Source organism: Crinia signifera, chromosome 6 (assembly GCF_055691185.1).
Source record: "Crinia signifera chromosome 6, ASM5569118v1, whole genome shotgun sequence".
Taxonomy (NCBI): domain Eukaryota; kingdom Metazoa; phylum Chordata; class Amphibia; order Anura; family Myobatrachidae; genus Crinia; species Crinia signifera.
Window position 1 is genome coordinate 239,181,473 of NC_139222.1, and position 6,920 is coordinate 239,188,392.

The window sequence follows — 6,920 nt, forward strand, 5'->3', positions numbered from 1 at the left end:
GCGGCATTAATCCTACCGGTGTTAGCGGGAATCCTGGAGATAGTACACAACGAGTCTCTAGACACAGAAGGGCATGATTCCTTGCTGTATACTACTCCTCCTCTCCTCCTTAATATAAGGACATGCATAACGCTAAGTACTGTCCATACTTCAAAATGAGAGGAGGGGGTACTTATCAATGAAAAGCCTAATCAAGGGGTACGGGAGAGAAAAAAGGTTGGGAACCACTGCTGTAGACAATGCATTGAGTAAAATGCAATCTAATAACTGAAAAACATAATATAAACACAGTAAATGTCACTGAGTCTGATGCCAAATGTACACCTTACAGCCAAAGTTAATTACACTGTCTTTTCAAAATTACTGTACTCATAATTAGTACATTTATATTGTGAATAGTGAGTGACCTTTAATACAATGCCCTATCGTTTGAAAAATTAATCCTTTAATTGTGGGTGAGGGCCAGGGGCACTTTTCCAGTATGATTTGTTGTTTTTAACAGGAACACAATAAATAGCGCTGTGTTAGAGCAATTATAGGACACTATTGATTCAGAAGTTCTTAGAACAGAAGCACCATGTTTAGCTGTGTCACTTTCCTAACGCTTTTGGCACTAACATGGACTGGCCAAGGTAAGAATGATGCACAGATTTGCTCTATTCGGGACGATATGTCCTTATATTTGTGTATCGCTCTACTTACAAGCATAATATAGAGCACCACTATACCAGCACCAGTTATGTAAAAGGAATAAGGGGGGTATTCAATCAACGGCAAGCATCTCCCGTCGGGGAGATGCCCGCCGGCCCATATTCAATGCTGTCTTCCCCGACAGCATTGATCAGGGTATCTCGGCAGAACGAGCCCGACATCACTAGCTGCAGAGAACGGCCGGGAAGTGATGAGCTGCCGCCTGCAGCTCGCCTCTTCCCGGCCGCAAGTCGCGGCCACGCCCCCTTCTCGCTCCCTGGCAGGCGGGACATTGAATCCCGCCTGCATGTTCTCGGTCGAGCTGACCGAGAACGGGACTGGGTCACATTGAATACCCCCCTTAAACCGTCTGGTAGGAACAAAAAGTTGGTAATGTTTGAGAGCATATGGGAATTGAACATCAGGACTGCAGGTGCACATTTAATGTCTGAGTTTGGCCTCCAAAGTGAAGGATTTAGCACTGAGTATGCAAATACTTAAGTAACACACCTGTGATACTCCCATAACTATAGCATGGACCAAACCCGGGCACTATTGTTCATCCTAGTCACCGCCCAGCAGTAGTTAAAGTGGGGGGAATGGGTTGGATTGAGTTCCACCATATGTAGTGGTAGGTGGAACTAGTTTCACCTTCATCATGGCCATGCACCGTGGCCCAGCACAGTAATTCTTACAGAAGAACATCACTCATGTCAATGGATGATGCAGCCACATCCCAAATCCCCCTTCCTCAGGTCCTTGTGGTTCCATGGTTCTTCTCCACCTGCGGCCTACCTCTCCTGGTACTCACCTGAGTTCTGCCACCTCTCCTGGACCACTTTAAACCCTGCCGCCCAGGAACCATGATATTGTGCATCTCAATCACAACAGCGCATTTGTGCCTCTACTCTCTGTAACACATGTACAAAGGAGGTTTTTTTGTGATTTTTGTGTGTGTGTGTGCACAGTCATGGCCAGCTCTACTCTTAGGAACCAGCCTTGGGTGCTGGGGTTACAAAATGAAGGAAGTCTAGGAGGAAGACATTCTTGTACTTAATACAGTTGGAGGCTGTGGAACTTCTAAAATGCCACCTTCACTCTTTCACTTGTGGGCCTGGAAAGTGGGTATTAGTGGCAGTGCGGGGTTGGAGGAGAACAGTAGATTCACATTTTGTCTAGGGTGCAGTGAAACCTTGAGGCCCCCATACACAATATACATGCACTTTGGTCACTTTTTATGCGATTGCAGCGATAAATCGCATAAAAAGCGTCAAAATTGCTCATCAGAGTCTTCGAGTCGCCCTGCCTGCCGAAGCGGTCTGTCAAATCGCAGCCAAGCCAGGCAGGATTGGCTCTGATCACATGTAATATATCATATGCATAAGGACTGCATACCATGATATATCGTATGCGCTCCTGCCAGCCGGAAGATTCCAGGGAGGCTCAAGGGGCAATTGCGGGTGACTTCTCTGCTTAGTTGCCTAGTGTATGGCCAGTTTTACACTGGCCCTGGGCACAGTAGCATATAAAGCCTCTCAAGTTGCAGCCGCTGTCTTTATATGGTCAGATACCTGCTAAGAAATAACAGAAGCTAATGTCACACAAAAAGAAGCCAAAGGAAGTCCTGCTAAATGAAGGACATATGATTGTGAGGTAGATGTGTCAAGCAGGAGATAAGTGTGCCATGGCATCCAATCAGCATTGAAGTAATATTTGTCAGTTGATTGGTTGATACGACAGACAGCTCACCTTCTACACTTCACCAATCGTATCACTGTCATTTATAAATGCTGTTTTATACTTCTAATATACTTAAAAATATATATTTATATGGACATTTAAAAAAGTAATTATGTACTGCTTGTTGGCTAATATATTCCTAGGGCGGCATAGTAATACACCCATCAAACACTTAGACCATATCATGGACATATCATGCATTGTTCATCTAACGCAAGAACATGTTACAAAATAACGTTACTCACAATGGCATAATGTCTTCCAGCCTATTCCTCTGCAGGTCACGATAAAGCACCAACCCAAGAGCAGAGAGAGGTGATTGCTCTCATTGATAAAATAAATGATATGTTATTCAGTTTCATTCATTCACAAGAAATAAAAGATCTGGTTAGCCATTTCACCAAAAAGCTGAAGCCCAAGATCTGTGAAATGAACATTGACAGGAACGTTGTTTCTGTAATTTCAACGATGGCAGACAATATCATGAACAAGATAAAGAAGGAAACATTGACAGACGATGCCGTGGAAAACTACCTAGGCAAAGGTCCTCTCAAACACTTTGTGGAATTCATAAAAAGTGTCTGATAAAAAAAGCAATATAAAGGTGCCAGGTGTCTCAAGGGGAAGGTAAGCACAACAGAATATATATAAAAAAACTGTAAATAAATAAATGTCGACCTGTTGCATGTCAAACATTTCCATATGTCGACTTTTTGACTTTTGACTAATAGTGACCAAATTACTGTTGACGCTATGACCCAAACCCGAATACACCATAGTCTTAGAAATGACGTATGTATAATAATTAAGCACATGATGGTGATACTGTCTACATAAACCACATTAATGTCCATGTGAGAGGTGACCCTGATACTAAAAGACAATGTCTAAAACTCAATAAGAACTACAGTATACTCGGTATAGTTAATTTGAAATACTATACATACAATTGTAAAAATGTTTAACTATCTATGTTCTTGCTACTGGGGAGTGATTCTAGGTTAATAAATTCATTTAGCGCTACAATGCTATCCCAATCACAGCCAGGGTCTAAGGGGGTCGTTCTGGTTGGATCGGTAAGCTGCGAGGGTCACACGAGACGCCGCCTGTCCCGGTGCCCATCCAAGCGCCCACTCCGCCAACGAGGATTCCCCTATGTAACTAAAACATATCCCCTCGCAAGTCTCTGCAGCAGGAGAAATTATTTGATGGTCTCCGAAACTGACTTATTTGTGGTGGCGGGGACAAAGACAGGGCAGGCGGCTCGCGTCCTGAGACTTCAGCTGCCCACCCTCGGCAGGCCTTGGCCCACCAGCGTAGCTGTGGGAATGGCCAGCGTTTTCATAAAACACTGTGTGTTCCCATGGGCAACCCCCATCCACCCCCGGCCAGCCCCGATGTTTGCAAAGGGCTCGATGACTATGCAAGTCACTGAAGTCATTTGCAAAGGGGAACTGCACAGGCGCATAATAGACCATGCACAATCCCACAAACATCAGGATGGCGCTGAACTCCCAGGAATGCGAGTCAATCAGAATGACCTCCTAAATTCATTATGTTAAAGGAGATTATTATGCCAAGAAGAGGAAGGGACAGGGGTGTGTCCTGACTGCCCACTTCAATTGGCCAGAGAGCAAACCAATCACCCATGTACATCAGTGGTCTTACTTTCACGGCCGGCTGGTGACAGCTTTGGAACTTCTTGTGGTTCTCAAAGTCCCTGCATGCAGGGAGTTTTGCTGGGACATGTTGTTCCACAACAGAACCTAATACTTTCTTCTAAATTTTTACACTTGGGTGGCGGGGCAGCCCCGGGCTCTAGCTCGGTTCAAGATTCTCCTAGAGGAAGGACCCCTTTATTGAGGGGGTCCCCACTCCCCAAGGGACCCGTCATGGGCTGACTGGCCAGGGTGATCATGCTTTGGCCGGGAGACCTTTTGTAAAATTTGCCCCCCAGCTGTGGCATGGCATCGCTGGCAGTTTAAGCCCGATGCTGGTTTCCGAAATAAGGGGAACCCCTACTCCTTTGTCCCCCATATCTTTGGAGCCAGGACCGGGCCAAGTGCCTAGTGCTGGTTATAGAAATACAGAGGAACCCCAGGACTTTTTTTACACAAAGAAGCCTGCACGGATCTGACTGATCAGTCAGCCAAATATGCCTGTAAAATGAGGATTATATTCGTCGTATTTTCTGCTGACTTGCCGGCCGAATTCAGCAGTACGAATTATAGTAAATGACTACACCACCATAGAACTCATGGTCATATATACGGCCGCGTTCTAGCGATGGTGTATTCATTCGTACACCAGAATTCAGTTGAGCTTTGCGCATATAAATAGAGCAAATCAGACGAATTCCGCTGTCAATAAATTAGCAGATTATTTACCTGCCGAATTTCACATTGAATGGGCGTGAATAAGTGTATTCGTACCCATTCGATCTTGGTATATTTCCCACAGCACCTCCCTGCAGACAATGTGTCCTACTCAGGGGTTAAAGTCAGGGGGAACGGGGTGGAACTGAGTTCCACCACCTCTAATGGTGAGGTAGAACATTTTAACCTCAACATTGGCCCTGCTCAACAATTCTCAAAGCATTCTAGTTTGCAGGGGGATGCCCAACACCCTACCACTGGCCCTGTCTCTGCCTAATTGGGGGAGGGGATGGATGGTGGGTAATTAGGTTGCATAGAGAAATGAGTTCCCCCACCTCTGCATGACCACTTTAAGCCCTGGTCCTACTGTATACCATGTGCAGTATGCACAGAGAGGAGACAGTGCTCTCCAACAATAGTATGATAGCATTAGAAAACCAGTGAAATTAGGTAAACATTTTCTTTACATTGAGACTATCACAATATTCTTGTGTATCATAATGTCTCCAAATTAGAAAAAAGTTAACTTAGTACACTAACAGAGTGTTGTTGTACTTGTAGTGCGGGCCATTCCATGGTAACAAACGTTACATTTTTTGACTAAACAGATCATTTTTTGAGTGTGCGTTTTGATTATTTTGTGCAAAGTAAATGTTGTTTGTGTTGCACATGATATGGTTTCATTTGGATGCGAAACTTGTCATAAAAATTGATAACAAACGTTACATAAAAAGGGAAATTTCCATGGAATGACCCTGCGATATCAGCCGATATATCGGCCGATCCGATGCGATTTTTGACCTTTTCATAACTATCCACTGCGCATGAAGTAGACTTTATATAGTGTGGCGAGCGCAGCGAGCCACCGAGCATGAAGCGTGGCGAGCGGACGCAGATTACTGCACTCGTCATACTATATAAAATCAACTCCATACGTAGTGAATAGTGGGGTTATGAACAGGTAAAAAATTGCATCGGATTGGCCGATATATCGGCCGATATCGCATCCGATATATCGGCCGCCGTGAAACTAAACAAGTACCCATTCATTTGCTTACTAGTCTTTTAAATTAGAAAGATATAAGTGCATGCATGTTCTAGTACAGGGGTAGGCATTGAGGTACACTAAAGCTGCTGTGGGACTGCATTGAATGCCCAGCTGGAATGTCTAGTTCCACAGCTGTTAGAGCGCTGTGTACTAATATTCTGATGTCTCATGGGAAATGTGGGTCATTATTCGGTACATGAAACTTTCTTCTCTTCTTTCAGTGCCGGGCATTGAAGAAGACCAAAGAGTTCTCTGAAGAAAATATTATATTTACATGTCATTTCATAAATGTTAGTAAATCAGAAATATACAAATCAAAAGGCTTCATCTTCCTTTCTTCCAACACTATACTGTACAGTATATGCCCCGCTTTCAGGCATCCCAGTCACAGCACATGATGGTCTGCTCTATGGCCCTTATTCAGATCGGTGCGAATATTCCCGCATTCTTACGGAGCGGTCCGCACGCCACGGTGTTTTGCCGCATGCGGCCATCGTCCGTAGAAACGCCCACGTGTCCTCCGCATTCGGACGGACTCACTCTTTAAGAACAGGGCGTGTTTACGGACGACATACAAACCATGCGTGTGCGGGAGAAACACTCAGATTCTGCACGGTATTACAGAGTATTACAGAGTATGCTCGGAAATACCGCATCCGACCGGGAGCCAAGCGGTGCTACCGCCCGTAAGCGGAGTATTTACGCCAAACAACCCACTATTATGTATCTTCTGCAATACATCACATGACCCACTTATTCAATTACCTATCCTCATAAAAAACTGCTTATTTGGAATTGGAATCAATTAGATGCCAATATATCCTTACAAGCATGCCTAACACATGCATTGCACACATTAACCCTTACAGCAATTGAAGTGCAATGGTTTCAATTAAAGCACTGACAAGCGTCCTATTAGTGAGTAATGAGTAAAGGAGTCGATTCTATTGGGTTCAGGTGTTAATGCTTGTAGTCATTAGGCGTACGTTCGCCTACCGCATGAACGAGTGGTGTCCGCAAAGCAATAGTACACTTGTGGACACCGCACATTTCTTCCCTTTTTGATC

At 44.5% G+C, this 6,920-nt stretch overlaps 1 long non-coding RNA gene across 1 annotated transcript; it reads left to right on the plus strand.

The window, feature by feature from the left end:
- The first annotated feature begins 539 nt into the window (after positions 1-539).
- LOC146007244 (uncharacterized) lies at positions 540-6,176 on the plus strand. Its single transcript, XR_014444297.1, has 3 exons — positions 540-632; positions 2,696-3,057; positions 6,075-6,176. It is a non-coding gene; the product is annotated as an uncharacterized LOC146007244 (long non-coding RNA).
- Positions 6,177-6,920: the final 744 nt, after the last annotated feature.